The sequence below is a fragment of the Chinchilla lanigera genome, unplaced genomic scaffold, assembly GCF_000276665.1.
Source record: "Chinchilla lanigera isolate Chin_1 unplaced genomic scaffold, ChiLan1.0 scaffold00033, whole genome shotgun sequence".
In the NCBI taxonomy this organism is placed as follows: domain Eukaryota; kingdom Metazoa; phylum Chordata; class Mammalia; order Rodentia; family Chinchillidae; genus Chinchilla; species Chinchilla lanigera.
Window position 1 is genome coordinate 128,448 of NW_004955434.1, and position 19,161 is coordinate 147,608.

The 19,161-nt window shown below is 35.1% G+C and overlaps 1 pseudogene; it reads right to left on the reverse strand.

The window, feature by feature from the left end:
• Positions 1-1,864: 1,864 nt before the first annotated feature.
• Positions 1,865-19,161, reverse strand: part of LOC102018214 — a 52,859-nt pseudogene continuing 35,562 nt past the window's right edge.

Here is a 19,161-nt window from a genome sequence, read left to right on the forward strand (position 1 = left end):
TTAAAGTAAAAAGTTAAAAAATCATTTGCCACCATAAAACAGTTTTGAGTCTAATATTTAGTCCCTTTCTGTAGGGCAGATGAATCCTTAAATAAAAGACTTGACTAAAAGTAATCCAACAAAAATCTTAAAACTTGGTGATCACTTGGGTGAAATCACTTCAGAATGGTACCATGTTTGTCTTCTATGAATATTTCTATAAATCAGAAATAAGCATTTAAAAAACTGAATATTTGTAAAACTGTTCAGCACATGGTCCTAAAGTAAGTGTTCAAAAAGCACTGCGTTTTCTTTAGTGTAGCTATTTCATGATGTGACTTGGGAATTATCCTTGATGTTTATGGTTGAAAGTATATTTTTCTCTGCGATGGACTTTCTAAATACAATCTAAGGACAAGTTCAGTTACATGTCCTGGAGTGGCCTCAGGCCCCCACAGATAATTCTGAGCTGTTTAGAGAGATGCTTCACCACTCAGGATATTATTTTGTGGCATTTCACAGTCCTGATGCACTACAACAACAGTTCTCATGCCCAGCTGCCACTGAATTTGAGTTTCTAGGGAATCTACCCATCATCCCCAAATGTTCTTCCTCTATATTTATCCCCTATCAAAACTGTAAAGCTCAAGGGCATCTCCAGAGGAAAAAGGCCCCAGGATAAGTTAGCAAATGAAAGTACAGTGGAGAATTTGGACTTTATGTGAAAATGTGGCTTGCTTATTTACAATACTCTGAGACAGCCATTAGAAGGTAAATGTTTTGTTGATGGTATCCATGTGCAATTGCACTTCCTGATAGATTTTGACACACATTTCCCAGAGAGAAAGTATTTTACAGTTTATTATTCTCTCTTGAATTATATGAAGGAATTGTTAAAATTTTCTACCTTGACCTGGGTCTCTTTTGAGTTGATATGAAGAATTTTAAAAAAATATTTTCCCCTATTTTTCCTTGACAACTTCAAAATAAATGCAGGCAGAAGTACTATTTTGGAAAAAAGTTAAAAAGAAAAAAAGTGAAATAAAACACAAGAAAAAGAAACAAAACAAGAAAAGAAATAAAAGACAAAAAATGTGCATTACATTAGACATTTGAGAATCTGTGTCTGAGACCTGACTCTGTCTCTCCCTGAACAGTGAATTCCAGGTTCTGTTGCTTAGTTTGGTATTGTTTTCCTCCATGTGGAGCTGAAGACAGTGAGATCATATTTGTGACTGGAAATTATACATGGACTAATAAGATACTCTCTAACTTTTTAAACTTTTAAGAATTATTCCCACTATGACATTCTAACAAACAATAGAATACAAATAATGTCCAGAGGCTCAGGACAAGCTAATATAAAACAGATATTTTCTGTTTAATCCAGTAATGTCTTATTTATACAGTGAAGATTTAATTTTTAAATATTTAAAATCCAAAATTGATTTTTTTTTCCTTTTGTAATTTCTTCTCTTTATAGAGTTCAGTAGTGGATAATTCCTTGGCAGAATTAATTACTTTGTACAATGGAAGCTAATACGAAGATTAGTCACATTGGGGGAGGATTGCCAGCATCTGTCTTTGTTCTCTTCTAAACTATAACATCTAACACTCACTCTTCATCTCTTTTGTACAACACCCCTTCTCAGAACTTCATAGGAACTCAGGAAATGCTTATGAAGGACTGATCCCAGCCATCTCAAGGACTGATATGATTTCAAAGATTCCTCTGGAAAGTAAAATATGTGTCTCCACCCTTTTGAGAATGAGTAGATTAGATGCTTATTTTTACACAATCTTTATGCTCAGTGTAAAATTCTTGAATGACAGGGATAGTAAATCAGCATAGCCCAAACTTATAACTAAAAATAATTCAAATTGATTAAGATTCATGCAAGGGTTTTATTCGGCTTCATATTCAGACTACAGTTAAGTATTTCATTTGACAAGCAGACATGACATTCTAGGAAACATTTCAGAACACTCCATGGACATCGTAAGTGCTGGGAATAGAGCAAGTTACTCTGCAGTTAACATGGACAGCAAGTACTTCAAGGCGTCATTAAGGGGAAAAGCTTAAATGACTACTGCTCCTGTACTATAAAATGATTACTCTCAGAACAGCTACAAAGAAAAGCACATAGTCATGACAGAACTAGGGAAATCTTGCATCCAACTCCATCCATTTCATGAAGGATAGGACTTGGGGTCGCATGTGAAAAGCCAAATGATTCTTTCACAATAAGCTAAAATTGATGTGTAGTATTACTACTAATTCAATTAGCTTATGTTTAAAAAATTCCAAAAAACCCTCATATTTAAATTCCACTCTACTGGAGACTGTAGGAGATGCTAAATCATGAAGAATCTTCTCTGCATTCTTGTGGTTTATGAGTTCTTCTGAGAGATTTTTATTGTGACAGTTTTGACTTCTGTATATTCATGGAGACCATATTCTCCCCTAGAGAGAGAGAAAAAATACTCAAACACCACTGAACACAGTATTGCAAATATGTAATAATCCTAGATTTGATACAAGTATGCTCTTGTTTATCTATGTAGGAACAATGAAAAAAAAATTTTCATATAAACAGAAGCTAGCTGACCATAATTGAACATACATAAATCTCATTTAAAAAAAAATTTACTGTCTTTCCTTTACATGCCCTCAGTTGATTTTGATAGAGACTGTCTGCTTTTGACAGTATTCTACTTGAACGTACAACAAACTCCAACATCTCAAAATATAATTCAACTCAATAAGAAGTTGATTATCCATAGTTTGGCTTGTACTCAAATAAGGCAGGTGTAACACAAAAAAAGAGGTAGCATTATATAGTCACTCAAGAGTAGTTCCACTAAATTGTAAACTGAGGCGGAGCCGTTATGTATCACGTGCTATTGACACAGAGTTGGTGAGGGTGGAAAACGACTGCACTGCCATGCTCATTCTAAGGTGTCCTAATCTTTGGCAGCTATATTTTTAAAACATCTTTTGATCTTGGCAAAACAAAAGCCATGTAGGGGGATGTGCTTAAAGTCTCAACACCTAGGCACAGATAGGTTTAAAGAAGAGTAACATCTTGATTTTTTTTCCTTCCCTTCCTTTCTTGTGATATAGACAGACACATAGATATATATTCTATTTAGAGAAACCTGGTTCGCTTACAGATTATTTTTGGGTGACAATTAAGCTTTTGAAAATACCTTTTAAAAGCTTCAATGAGCATGTTTTTTCAAAGTAATTAAAAGGTTTAGATGCAGCTGTCTGAAACCCATTAAATCATAGTATTTTAGGAAGTATTTTATCAACAAAAACCAGCTAAGTGAACACATGATTTTCACCAATAGGCTTTTCATTGTATTTTGGCTTACAAGGGCACTTGAAACTCTCAGGAGGATAGTAAGTGTGATTACTGTCACACTCAGGCTGAGAAAACTCCTCTTCCTTAGGATTCCCCAGCACATATCATATCCATGATAGCACAAAAACACATCTGCTCGCATTTCTCCTTATCTTATTGTCTGTGAGTTATTAGTTCTGTGTTTCTAAAATCCTCAACTAACAAATCACTGGGGATCTTATTCTAATGCTGATTCTGATTCAGTAGGTCTGGAGGCAGTTCTCAGACTGCATTTCTACTAAATATTCATACAATACTTGTGCTTTCTATCCACATTCCACACTAAAAGAAAAAGACCCTGGTGAGAAATTATGCCCTTATTTCCCTCTGTGCCCAGGAATGAGTTTCGTGCTGGTTAAGCAGGCACAGAGGACATTTTTGCTGACCTGACCTGGCAAATACAGTCAAACAAAAGATGTTCATGTGAGCTCTTGCTATAAGTCCAGTTGTTTATATCCCCTTGCTCCCCTTTGTGAAAGGGACAAAAACTACCTTGTGGGGTACTGAGAATCAATTCAGTATGAATGTCCTACCAATCAAGTCTTAAGTTATCTATGTTAACCCGTGTGAAAATACGTGCAATTGCCTAAAAGGAGGGATTCCCACCACTGAGTCCATCTCAGTAGCAACCCAATGATCAGAGTTCCAGAAGTCAACTTTTGGTTACTCAGTGTTACCATCAAACATACTGAGGTGTGCACACCACTATCTTTGGCTTTTTAGGGGTTCTGCTCCCAATTGATCAGTATTGTTTTTTTATCTTTAAAGACAAATTATAATTTGAATCATGGGGATCATTTGAGGTTATTACTCCAGTGATTCCCTTTAAACATCTCACAGCAGATAACTTGTCTGTTAGGCTCACCAAGTTTTTAAATAGATGTTAATAGTAATAGTTTTGCTGAAATTTTTGAAGGAAAAAGTATCTGTACTATTTTATGAGTATTAAGGAAATTATGAATGGTTGATTCTTGTTTTCATTCCTTCTCCTTTTTTATTTTCTTATGCATCAACTTTATCAAAGTTTGACAAAATTATACTCAACAAAATTGACATGTTCTGTCTAGTGTTGTTATTGCATTCATTTTGATTATTCTACCAACATTGCCAGGGAAATGTGTTTGATAACTGGGCCAGCAATGAATTAGCAGCCCTGAAGAGTGACTAATCTTTGTATTAGCTTCCATTGTACAAAGTAATTAATTCTGCCGAGGAATTACCCAGTAATGAACACTATAAAGAGAAGAAATTACAAAAGGATAATAAATCAGTTTTGGAGTTCTTACTTTGGCCAGTTATATGACTAGTGACTGAACACTGAGAATGTCATTTAACTCTCACATAATCTTTTAAAAGCTGTTAATATCTCTGGTTTAAATATAAGTAATGAGGCTGAGATGTTGGACAACTTGAACCAGCCACACGGCGGGCCAGTGATGACATCGGGAATCCGATGCGGACCACTCAGGTTTACATTCTGTTTGCGCTGTGGTCCCTCCACTCCTTATCATTCTCCACTATCATGGACTCAGCAACATTCTAAAGTGGGCCGTAGCTCTTCACCGCTCAACTAAGATCCAAGCCAATTTTCTTGGGTTCAGGACATCTAAATCTGGATCATACTTCTCTTTAAAATCATTTGTCCTATTCCCAGAAATCCACAGCAACCGATCATATACCCCAGTCCCTGAGCATGCCATATGTAATGTTCCATTCGAAGAAGGCCCTTTTCTTTATTTACTGACATCTTACACTAGCTTGTGTTCTAGACAACGTCCTGCCTTTCCTGTGAAGCTTTCTTGTACTTTATCAGTTATCATTAAAGTTTTATCTCCTGAATTCTCATTGGAATTAGAACTACATAATTTTAAACATGGAGGGAATCTCAAAGGCCTACTTCCTTTTCCACTCCCTCAAAGTTTGACCTGGTTCTGAGGACAAAATTATCAGAGTGAGAGCAACTGTGTCTTTAGTTATATACTCTGTTGGTGCTCAGATTTTTCTGTCCTTCAATGCTTTGTTCTGCACTTTAATCATATCCCAGACTTCATAAGGTGTGAACTCCCAGCCTGGTACTACCTAATTAATTCTGTGTGTGAGAATTTCATATTCTACACTTCCTTTTTACATATTCTTCCTGTCACCATAGTTATATAGAAGATGGAACATAGTGCCATGTGTTTGAGATGCCTAGGACCTTGTCCACACCAAGACTGTAAAGAATGTGTATTGAAAAAATAGGTGATTATATCATTTTTCCATTTGTCTGTTTCCCAAAAGATAATTATTTCACTGTAATTTTGCTAATTAAGACAAATAACAAAATTTATGGCTATTTTAATATGCTCATAGCCTGTAGAACTGACTCATTTTATTGCTATTAACAAAATGGGAAGCTTTTGCTGTTTGATTCTGAAAAGTTTGCATATGATGTATTATCTTTGTCTTAATGAAATTTTGTTTAGTACTAAATGTAAAAATATTTTTAAAAATATGGTTAAATATGCTTGAAAAATTAATCAAATCAAGTGCCATACCACTGTGTGCACAGTATGTGCACATTAACAATTCTATATATCTTGGTTTTGAAAGAAAGTAAAAGCTCATAAATCCATCTATATGTATCCTCTCAATTGAGTCACAACTATAAAACATGTTTTCCTTACTCAGATTTCCTTCTAGGTTTATAGTTAGAATTTGGTTAGTTCGGTTACTACCAAAAATAAGTCAACCAGACAATTTAAAATATTTAGAAACTACATCAATAATATTTTGGCAAATGAGAATCATTCATGTTAATGCTAAAGTCTTTTGGTATAAGGCATCTCATTTATTTCAGAGATATATTCAAATAATATACTTGTTTTTTACACTTCTTACAGTCACCAATTTCTTTCCTACCTTCTTACTGGAAACATTTCCCAAAGGGATTACATTCATATATACATAATTAGCAATTCTAAAAAGATAGAAAAATCTGATCATCAGTGTGAAGTGCTTAATATGGTCCTTTTGAAGAGTAGAAGCTTAATAAATTATATTTATCTTTTGTTTTTGCATTTCTGTATTTATGGATTAATCCAACACTTCTAAAATATTTCATGGTATGAATATCCAAGAAAGTATAAAGATTTGTTTTATTTATGATAGTGAACATGAATTAATTCCCTGGAAGAAATAACCACTTTTACCCAGATAAACATTTATCATAACAACATTTTTCTTACAGTTCTCTTCCATTTCCAGACATTTTGAATCCACCAAAGGGGCACTGAGCAGATATCACACTATAGCAATTTACCCTGAAAAAAAGAAAGAAAAAAATGATGTACACGGCAGGGAATACCTAACCTATGAAGTAACTCATAAATTTAGAATTTTAAAATTTAGGAAACTTTTTAAGAACTTCATTCATTTTCATATAATATATTGAGATTTTTAAAAAATATAAATTAGAATGCAGAAAGAATATGAAGACACAAACATACAACTTAAAAAAAAGAAATAAAATATGTACATGAATAGTCACTACATCATGACTTTAAGAAGTGATAATGCGAATTATAAAAGATAGGAGAGCCAGTGTGCCCCAGAAAGAAGAATATGGCTTGCTAGAGACTGGAATTTATCGTCTGGGTGTTCTTTATTGCCTATACTTAATAAGTGTTGTAATTCTATCAAAAATGTATGAACTTATTATGTAATGTATACCATAATAATCAGTTCATTGTTTTTCATTTTATGGTTCAATAAATTGCTTACATAGCAACCTTGGTAGGAGTTGGATTTTTAAATTCATTTATCAGATTTCAGAAAGTGTTTAAAGATACTTCTATAAAGAAATATATTTACAAAAATGTAAATAAAATTAAAGAAAAAGTGATAGAAATAAAGTTAAGGAGGAGAAATTAGAATCATATTTTTGCAGGCCATGAACAATTTGCTTAGCTTTACATTTCCTGCTGGCCAAAATTAACAGCAAAATATAATTACCTACATGATTCACATCACATACGAAAGGAAAAAAAAAACCAACCAAATTATATCACAAAAAAATCCTGTTTTTTATACTTTTCACTCCTTTCGTGATACTTTAATATGTGGAGAACAGGGTAACTTCCAGATAAACTGTACCGTACTTGAAAGAGTTCGGCCATGGCTTTAATTTTAAAATACCAGTTAAAATTCAGTTAAAACGCTTGCTATCCCAATTGTCAGAGTTCTGTGTATTCACTGGGCCACAGTGATCGTTTCCATGTATCTCTTACAGAGGGGATCATTCCCTAAGTAAATTTCCACTTAAAAGAAGACTTTTCTCTGCTTTAATTGCTCTTTAAATTGAAGAATTAGATCCCTACTTTGAAAATATTGGTAAAATACCAGCAACACTTGAATTTTATCGTTGTCTTTTAAATACCAAGAGGCCGTTAGGTCTGAGGTGAGGGCAGAATATTATTATGTTTTAGAATATAAAGTAATAAGAATATTTCCCTTTTGTTCTAATAATACAGAATATCCTGAAGAGGTTCCAAGCCCCTCAGTAGGGTGATATCCTAACAAGCTTCTTTATCAAGGATTCACCTAAAGCTTTTCATTGGTAAAACATGCAGAGAATAATTTTGATCTTTTGACTCTGCAATGAAAATGAAACTATCGTAGTATAAGTTAACAGAAGATTGAAAACTAGTCACTTAGACAAAACTGTGAGTTCAAATTGCTTTCCAGCATCCCTAATCATGCGTGTCTTCAGCTGTGCTGTGGAGTTGCTAATGGGATTGCTCCTAGGTATATGCAAGATGTGCTTGTTGAACTATTTGGTACACAGGCAAGTCTTAGTGAAGGGAGCTAATGTGCACGTGTGCAATGGTAATAGGGATTTGTGTGAATAATTTCTCATAGGAAATTTCTACATTCATTACTGGCCATAATGACTTGATGAAGAATTTGCTTGATTTTGTTTAATGGTTTTTCAGATTTTGTAATATTTGCATAGACTTTAGTGATAGAGTATCCCTAATTCCAAAATTCAAAGTTTAAATTTACCCCAAATCTAAATGTTAGGCAGGAAGTTAGACATTGTGGGCCTGAGAGATAAAAGTGTAGGTGGGAGAATGGAGGAAGCAGGGGCTGTTGAAAATAGCATGCGTTACCAGTTAAAGAAACAAAGATTTCAGTGTATAATTGGTTTATAATCCTTTGTAGGTCTCAGACCTAAGAAATCCCACCACATCCAGTGACACTTTAAGGTTCTACACCGGGCACATTCCTTCTGCTACCTGGCCACTTGGCTATCTAATATCAGAACAAAGAATACAGCATTCCTGAAAACTAAATCCTACAGTGCAATCACATCAGAAGGGAAATGTTCTTGAAAGACCATGTGCCTTAGGCATAGGCCTGATTTGAATGAAGAATTTATCTTTCCTAAGTTTCACACATAGCTAAAGCTCTTGAGGAAACACTGACCCCCTGAAAAGGACAGGAAGACATTTTTGTAACTCCAAAGTGACTTTTAAGTAAAGTGTCAAGCATCATAATCACCATAGTGTCTGGATCTACAGGAGTAACTTCTCCAAACATAAATATATCCAAACTTGCACGGGGGCAATTGTCTTTGTGGCACCACCCAACTTCTCTCTTAAAGGTTTAACTCTCTCTATATCTATTTTATGATAAATTCTACCTATACTTCTGCCTGGATGCATATGTGTCTTGACTGAATTCTTCCATTTAAGGGCAGAAAGAATCAAGGACCAAACAAGTGAGAGGCCAGATCCTCGCTGAGTCAATACCTTGCTTCCTGGTGACACCAAGCCTTTTGAGTATTATGTTGCTACCTTGCAAAGCATTTTGGATTTTTGATTTGGGGATTAGGGATACTCTGTGTTAATGTGCAGCCAAGGATGAGAACCATTTTTTAGATTGGGAGATAAGTCTGCCACTCAGTTCGGTCATGTGTTAATGCAACAGTGTAATACCGTGGCCAGACACAGTGGTACGTGCTTGTAATGTTGGCACTTAGGAGCTAAGGGAGGAGTTTCACCGCACGAGGCCAGTTTGGACTAGATTGTTAGACAAACAACATAGAGTGCAACCTGGAATACATTTTAACTGAACAGTGACTCTCTTCGTGGCTAGGAAGAGAATTCTAGAGCTATCAACAGGGATACTTGTCAGTGTCTAATTTTTTAAAAACTGGAATAGGAGTGAGAGGAAAAATAATCTCAGGCTGTTGCCAGGACAAAGAATGAGGACAAAAACTACTGAGAAAACAATCAAGACCCTGAGGACTGGACAAGGAGTATAAATGTTGAGGGACTCAGCCTTGAAAGTTAGACTTTCAGACACAAAGTACAAAAATTAAACATATAAAATAGGTCAAAATGGAAAGAGATATTTCTCAAAATTTAATATATTCTTCCAAATTGTGACCTTCAGACATCTCTCATAATCACAGAATAAGAATCTGAAATAAGAATGAAACACTTACATGGGTACCAAATAAACATTATCTTAACTAATTAAACCTAATTAAAACAGAAATTTTTCTTTTATTTCCTTTGCACATAACAGTGCCAAGTAGCTAGAAAGTATCTAGTAATACCTATATTGTACAAACAAACATCTGTAAAATATTTAAGCTAAGTCATTCCAAAAGACTGAATTGAGTTAAAGAAAATACCCCTCTCAAGTTTTGCCCTTAGAGTAATTAATTTTGTTTATGTTTTGGGTTACTTTGTTGTTCTGTTTGGTTTTTTTTCTTTTTCTTTTTCTTTTTTCGCTCTTTTTTAGCAGGCCACATATTTTCAACTGAAAAGTTCAAATTAGCCTGTTAATATGGTGGGTGTTGGAAAAGCGCATATTACTTCCAGTCCCTTAACTTACCACACAGTCCCTGACTGCAGAGCAGCAGAGACCGTCACTGCTTTGTCAAGGTCTTTGGTAAAGACTCCTGCTGATAAACCATAGGTAGTATTGTTCGCTCTCTTGATCACATCATCCAAAGATTTAAACTTCATGATTTGTTGCACTGGTCCAAATATCTATAGCATAATAATTGAATGACATAAAATGATAAGTTAAAACTGTGTATTATAAATGGTGGTGTAATGTAGTCTTTCTCTCTCTCTCTCTCTCTCTGTCTACTATTCTAAATTGGATGAGATTTTGTTACTCAACTCTGACCTGTGTGCATGAACAAAATAGGTAACTATGGAAATGGTAGGTGACAATAAGCAATGTTGATGTGTTAAATTCTCTTTGGAGAAAAGTAGGATATAGATAAGTGAGAATTTATTTTTCTAGATCTTGGAATTAAGCTTCCAAGAATTTGATTGTAGATCAGATCACTAACTTGAGAAATGCACTTTAAAAACGTTTAGAATTTCCTCCTTAGCTTTCTTCATCTTCCAAGTTACTACATGTAATAGTAGGTGCAAGAAAGCAGTGCTTGTTCTGTTGGATATATGAGTAGGCAGTGGTTCATAATATTTATGTCTTAAATATCATTGTGCCATTAAATTATCAGGTGTTCTACTGCACATCAATCTTTTTGTAATTCATAATGAGGTTAGGTAAAACATCATAATTTTTTACTCAAGTTCTACTCTGTAGCCAAATCTTGTGCAACTTACATATACCAAACAGAATGCTCATTTCTCCAAGAGCTTAAATCTCAAACACCAGCCCCCATAGTAACTAAAGCATGAGTTCACTGGCGATACCTATAATCAAGACAGGGAGTAAAAATCATATTTGGCTTATTCCAGTCTAAACCATTCTTTTCATGTTTGGTAGACTCTCACAGTCGAAAATCAACTCATCCTGTATTTCAGCCCCAGGCAGAAGAAAAACTACTAATTTTCTTTTAAAAAGAAATATCTACATTCAATAAAAAAGTAGTTGAAATTAAATAAAAGAAGCCTCCTCACAGTACCACCAGAACGTTCTAGAAAATCTAAAAGACCATAGGCAAAAACCAAAAATAACAAATGATTTTCTGGTGTTCGTTATTGATTTAAGTAGTATAGGCACAGGGGCTACCATTCAGGAGAAACTGAATGCTGTAAATCTAATCATCATATTGTGACCTAGGAACTAGCCAGAGAGCAAATATTGCAATAAAAGTGCTCATATGTCACATAAGTTTAGTTGCACATAGTACATGCTCCAGACTTCCACTATAAAGTAGCAAGCTAGCGATTCTACTACTTAGATTATAGGCACACCATAAATATTTCCTGGGTTGAAGATGTTTTTCCCCTGTCTGGTATTAATCAAGATATGCAAAGATGGCTCTAATTAGAAAAGATTTTATCAGTAAATAAAAAATTGCAATTCAGTTGACTGAATTAACTTGGATAAACTAATATGTTTGATTATTCATATACATTGGCTTTTATTTTTGTTTTTCCTATTTTTTCATCTGTTTGCAAATCTGATTGTACACTTTTCCTCTTGGTTTTAAGACATTTTTGAGGGGTTAGAAAATAACCTCAGAGTCGTTGTCATACCATGGACTCAGAGGACATATGGCTGAAAGGATTACGATCAGTACCTTTCAGCTGTCAGTATTTTTTACACTTACATAATCAAAGGCTGTGCATCTACCTCTGCTTTATTAAAAGCCCTCGGTGTGTGTGAGGCAGACTATTTACCATTCCTAAATGCAGACTTCCCAGTCATATGTCTTATCTCTCTGGATATTATTTATCTTGCTGTTTAGTTGGTGCTCACCACATATTTCACTGCACTATGTGACATATTATATATTATAGTTATGCACATATATATTAGCACATATATGAATATAAATATTCATCCCTACACACTCCCCAGTCTACATGTGCTCTTGACCTCACAGTTTTCAGATGTTAGACTTGCTAATTTTGTGTATTGTCTTTAAATACTGAAGCGATATTGAAAGGCACACATATACACAAAAATATCATTTACACACAAATACATTTATGTGTCTGTGTATACATGTACATATATTATGCATAATTTATTTTTATATTTGCATATATAAAATTAGAAAGTCTTACCCTGTAAGGACCACAAGTACATCGAAAGTATGAAATGATAAAGATGGATATTATTATCAAATATAAAGACGACTCTTGTGTAGGAAAAAGTCAAAGGGTTTATTCACATTAGGCCAAAGGATAGGATTCTCATCTACAACTTCATAGCTGTGAAAGAAACCCCTAAGATTATTGAGCACTTTAGGCTGTGTTTGGCTGGAAATTCTTGCTAGGACCAGTGGATTCCTGAATTCCTGGATTTTCAGTCTTTATTACATATAATTTAAACCTTTATCAATAGGAGAAACATAGCATATCAATTTTGCTGAGAAAGACATTCAAAGAGCTGAATTTAACAGGACAATGGACAATGTACACACGCAGGCAAAACAGAACAAATAAAAAACACAGCAACAAAGGCATCGGAGGGAATGAAGCCTTTTACCTCCTCCTTGGCAATGCGCATCTCATCTGTCACATTAGAGAAACCCATAGCCTTTGCTCCCCCAGGGTCCTCCGCCGCACTCCAGTTTGGCCCCTTGTTTCTTCCCACTCTCAACGATCTCAAAGATTTTATTTTACTGATCCTTGTCAATCTGTTTCAAAAATATTGTGTGAGAAGGAGTAAATACCAGTTAGCAGCTTACAAAGGTAACCATTGCTGGACCTGTTCATGAAGTCTTCAAAATGCTAGGATATTGTTAATAAACTTAATACTCAAGAAAAAGCTAAAAGAACTTCAGATTGTTCTTTGGGTACATTTACGTCACACGAATTTTTAGGGAAATACCTTGAGATATTTATATTTAATCTCTACAGTTTTGAATGTCAAATATATTTGCACTGTCATTCATGTGGACCTTTCACATAAATGTCGTTTGTTCATTCTGGAAGAAAAGTTTGTTAAAGATCTCACACACCTGGACACAGTAGTCTTGCTTGAAATAAAAGGGTGGAAGAGGAAAAGATGCCCTGGTTTTGGTTCAGCTACATATGGCAGTTGAGAAGCTGACGCTTTTCGACTCTAGATAGATTCCTATACTGTATCTGTCTGGGTCTTCCCATCTCTGACCCTTCCCCTCTGGCCTGCCCCTGCCTTTGTACATCACATTCTGACCATATTTTGGGCGTCATTCCCAGTTTAAGTCTGTAGTTTTGATTGCAATTTCTGGTCAGCCCCAATTGTCATCTCTTTGGCTTGTTCAATGGTTCACACCTAAATACATGACAAACATAGCAGAAGTTAAGTGAGTCTTTTTTAAATAATACTTCTATAAGGGGAGAAAGGATTTCAGAGTTCTGGTTGAGAACAAGGAGCACATACGTCTCCCCATGCACTGAACTGAGGTGGCTGTCTGTCATCCCACTTCCTGTATTGATTGAGTGACCCTTGGCCCCACGTTGTTGGTGCAGGCTGCCTATCCCAAGTCTTTTGAAGTAAAGGATTAAGGGAACAACAAGAGATCCAGAAGCCAAGTAGGAAGCTGGGGGCTCTTGCCAGTTTAATGTCTGTCTTCTCACTAGTTAAAAACTGATATTCTTTGTCTTCTTTGACTTGGGAAATCTTCCATGTGTTCGAAGGCCCAGAAAAAGTTTCCATAAAGTGAATTTTAGTTGTCCCCATGTTAGGGGACAACTAAAATTCTTAAATATCGATTGTTGGAGCAATTTTTAGGGTTGTACATATTATTATTTCTATTTGTATTATAAACGTGTATTCAAATATGTATGTTTTTCTTCATTTGTAAAGGAAATTTCCTACTTGATTTAATCTAATCAAATTAAATGTTATCCTTAATCAGATACTATTTTTTAAAATTTGGCACATTTCTTGGTACAGTGCAGCTCAGCGCTTTTCAATGCCTCTTCAACGTCCGTGTCTCCCTACCGTGACAAGGTGTTAGCACAATTTGCGTAGTTAGCGTTACTTTTTTCCAAAATGAAAATATTATTACTCCAAATTTTTAGGAAAATACACATTTTTGTTTATGAAATCAAGTAGGAAATTTCCTTTATAAATGAAGAAAAATATACATATTTGAATACACATTTATAATGCAAATACAAATAACAATAAGTACAACCCTAAAAATTGCTTCAACAATCAGATATTTAAGTTTATATTCTTCCAGTAGGAAAAAAAACCCAAAATTACTTTAAAAATTATTTTTCCTAAACTAGTATTTTCGGCAATTATTTTCTCTATAACTGTTTTGTTGTGTTTTTTTGTTTCTTAACAAAGGAAGTTTTACAACCATATTTAAAAAGCCTCAGTTCCCTCACCGACAGTGGATGAAGCCCTAGGCTAAGCTTCCTGAGTGAGAGCTTTTTCACAAGTGCTTTCTTACAACAGATGAAAATCTTTCAGGATCAAAACTGCAGGGGTTTCTCAGTCCTTCATTTCTCAAAGTTCCAATATGCCCACTTATGGTACTTAGTTCAGCCTGTGATAAAACCCTACTCATATATTGGAATTAAAGTCATATTGATCATTGGCTCACTTAAGAATCTTAACTTTAATTTCTTTCTCTTAAAAAAATAATGAGGCAAAAAAGAAAAATAACAAGACATATCACTCAATTTTTTGAGCTATGGTTGAACTTTCCAGACCATCTAGTGGAGAAAAGTATTGCCCAACCATTGTTCAACACCAAGTATTTTTAAATATTTTTCTCTTCTGTCTTTTTTCATATCTATTAATGGGAAGAGACTTTCATGTTTAGATTGATCAGTAGACAGATAATTTAGAGAGAATAATCACAACAGAAAATTTAGAAGCACAATCTTTTTTACAATGGGAGACAAATTTGAAATTGGAGTTGGATATATTTCTTGGGGTCCATTTGAGATTTTGTCAAATATGATAAAAATTGTCAACTACTCATATGTAGACATTAAACTCAAAGACAATTATAAAATATAATGCAATTAAAGTAAATCAAATTATAAATTTATTTGCCAGTTCATGTAGGGCTCTGAACTGTCAATATTTGGCATTATTTATGTCCTAAGGTTTTCATACTGGGACACTTAGGATGAGCAAGAAAGCCCAAGATCCTAAATTACCTAGATGACAAACTCCATTAGGTCAGTGAATGTCTTCCTTGTTCTTTTTGGCATAGCTTTGTGACTATCTCAGGGCTCATCAGGATTTAACTAAAAGTAGTGTTCACAAAATGTTGATTTAAGAAAAAAATTTTTCCTTAGCCTATTAGTCAAGAATAGTTTGATTTCAAGTCAACAGTATGGAACAGTGTATAACGGTGTGAAGGAATAAAAACTCCAAGCCTCCAGTCTCGTGGGCATAGTCTATCAGCAAAGGCCCTTTGGCCTTGTGGCCCAGTTCATTCTCTGTTGTAGGGCTCTCCTGTACATTGTCAGGTGCTGAGTAGCATTCTTGGTCTCTACTAACTTGCTGCAAGTAGAACGACACCTTCCCACCAACTGTGACAGCTTTAAACATCTCCAGACACGGCCAAATGTCCCCTGGGATGGGGAGCAAAACTGGCCCTACTTGAGGATTGCTCATCTACAGTAGGACACTAAAGGAACAGAGAAAACTCAGAAGCAAAGATGGAAGAGCTTGAATAGCACGCCATAAACAAAGAACTGTGCAAGAAAGAGGGAAATGTGATCTTTGAGTAAGACAGTAAGAGATACTCTTAATGAAAATGGTTCTAAATAAACAGAAGAAAACTTGGGGCTCTGGGGAAATACTTGGGCTCTCACAATTAGTTGAAAAGTTTGTCAGGAATCTGGAAACAAGAACCCCTAAGGACATGTTTAACATCATCAAGTGAGAGTGACTGAAAATTTGAAAATGATTTAAGAGTGTTTGAGCTGTGGAATGACGGCTGAGACAAAAGACTGATTCTGAGAAGAAAATGATAGGAATGTATGTGAACTTCTAGGATGGACAAAGAATTGTGTACAGGAATCAAAGAGCGTCGAGGTTACGCAAAGAAAGAAATTGATACTGTTTATCAATTTTCTCACATCTTTAGCTCCACAAATGGCTCCTACACTGTTTCTAGAAATAAAAAATAGACAAGACAAAAATAGAATAATTTCTTTTACCATTGAAAATTAGATTTTTAAATCATTGAATTGATATAGTATTGTTACTGAAGACTTTGTATAGATTAGATGCAAGTTTATTTGTTAAAAATTAGGCCTAAAAAGGATCTTGAATTATTGTCATCTGAAATTTTATTATTTCTATTCTCACCTAGGGGCCCTGGTTTACACCTGGGGTCAGTGGATTTCCAAGAACATATTTCTTAGCCCGCTCAACACTCCTTCGAACAAACTCATCATAAATTGATTCTTCCACAAAAAGCCTGGATGCAGCTACACAGCACTGGCCCTGGTGGTAGAATAGGCCGTGGTGTGCCAGTTCTACAGCATTGTCCACTGTAAAAGCATACAAACACCATTAAACAAACAAACACCATTAAAGAAAAGCTATGTTCTAGAGAGTGCATACTTAAATATGTTCCCAGAGGTAACATGGTGCTTTAGAGAAATGATGGGTTGTACAATCAGACATGGGCTCTGTGAAGTCCTCCTCTTGAAGTCTGGATGGTAAATTAATCTTTGTGATCTTTTATTTACTATGATAGTAGTGACAATGAATCAATTCTGAAAAAATGATGGTTATTACCATAATTTTAATGTGAATATAATTAAGAATGTGGATTTCATCCCAAGATCAAATGACACTGCAAATAATTTTCATAAATATCTGCATTAATAATTAGATGATTGTGAATCATTCCTCTACACATCTGGATTTAACTCAGTAAAAAAGACAATTTGAAAAGGTACATTGCTGTAAAATACCTCAGTTCACAATTTTGATTTATTCTCCCATGCTGGAAAATATGCCCATATTTGTGTTTGTGTTGAAAAAATGGCTATAGTTGTGGTTGTCCCCTGATACAGACATGGCAAATAAAAACAAATTTTACCAAATGTTTCTGTTTGCGAGCCAAACTGTAAGCAAAAGCAATTGGGAAATTCTCAATAACGTTCTTTAACGCTCTGATTAGTAAAAAAATTGATCTTTCTGAAAAAGATCCATAACATAAAAGCAACAAAATCTACCAAAAGTCAGCATTATTACCCCTACCTTTTAATCTTATTATAGGAAAAACATTTTGAAAATCTAAAAGTCTACCATATTGTTTCATACATGTCAGAAACTCCTATCTGTTTAGGTGACAGGATAAAGCTAGGTTGCTTTATTAGTAAATCCTCAACAAGAATAATGACAGTGTCTTTGCATTTTAATATTCTAAATGCTAAAGATTCACTTTAACATTACAGTATCTAGGTGTGAATTTGAGAACTAAATATACCAACTTAAATTGTTTGAAAGCCATTTATTGACCAGCTTGTAAAGTGGGGAATGTTGTCATGTTTGCAGACTGTTTCAGAAGGTAGTACATTCTCAAACCTTCAATTAAGATCAGAAAACAGTAAAGGCCAATTCCACACACCATTAGTTTATCCCAATAATGCAAGAGTGTAAGAAAGAATTAGAGGAGTGGTAGATCTTCTGCTTCTGCTAATTAACTCTTCATTAGGAAATAATTTTGGGTTCTACTTGGTAATATAATCAGAGTGAACCTAGAACATTATGTAGTGGGGTCACATCTTAATTGCAGACTTAATGTATGTAAACTCAACTATCTTTGATGGGGGGAAAAAAGAACAGTGTAAAAAGATTTAACTCTCTTCTGACTATTTCAATCAATGAGTGCGTGACCAGGAGTAAACAGAGATGACAAATGCCAAACTACTGTCTCCTCAGTTGGTTTTGGTCCGACATATACAAGGTATCTTATTATGTTCAGCACAGTGCCAACTACTGAACATATGTAATTATTAAAAATGCATCCCACTGGACCCATAGATGCAAAACATTTACATCATTCAGGGTTCATCTGAGGAAACGGCAGCCTATTCCACACCAAGAAGAAAGTGTGTTTATGATTAAGTCTTCTATGTGTTCTAATTTCAGGACAATTGAAAATTTTTTGAGAGTAATTCTGGACTCAGATGAATTCCTTACACTTTGAAGCAAACACATTTGTGAAATTCGAGTTCTCTGTCTGGCGTTATGAGACACCAGAAAGGATGCAGGAGCGGGCTTAGCAGAGGCGGCTGTACTCACAGTCGGCGTCAGCAAACACGATGCAGGGGCTCTTCCCCCCCAGCTCCAGGGTGACCCTCTTCAGATTGCTCTTCCCGGCTGCTTCTTTGATTAGTTTGCCGACCTGAAACGCAGCATTGCCAAGGAGGAGACTTACTATGTGCTCATGAAGACAGGTCTAACATTTTACATTTATCTGAGTTTGTGACCATATTAGATTTCACCTGGAAGAAACACTACATGGCATTGTTTTCCATAATTAGCACCTGGAGACTTAAAAGTCTCCTCTACCCAAGTACTATGCCGATACAGAGATTAACTACAAAAATGTTCATGGGTAGTAGCACAGACATACAGTCTTGATAAGCATGGCTAGAAAGGGGGGTATTCTCATTTTCATCAGAACTGCATCTCTCTACACATTGATCCAACACGCTCTGACCCAACTCCAAATTACTTCTTGGACTTTCAACTTCTCTGTCCTGACATTGCAGAACTCTGTCCAGCCAACTGCTGTATCCCCTGCCTCTTGAATGCCATTTCTTTTTCTCATTTTATACAAATCCTCATCTGGCTTGCATTCAAGTCCTGC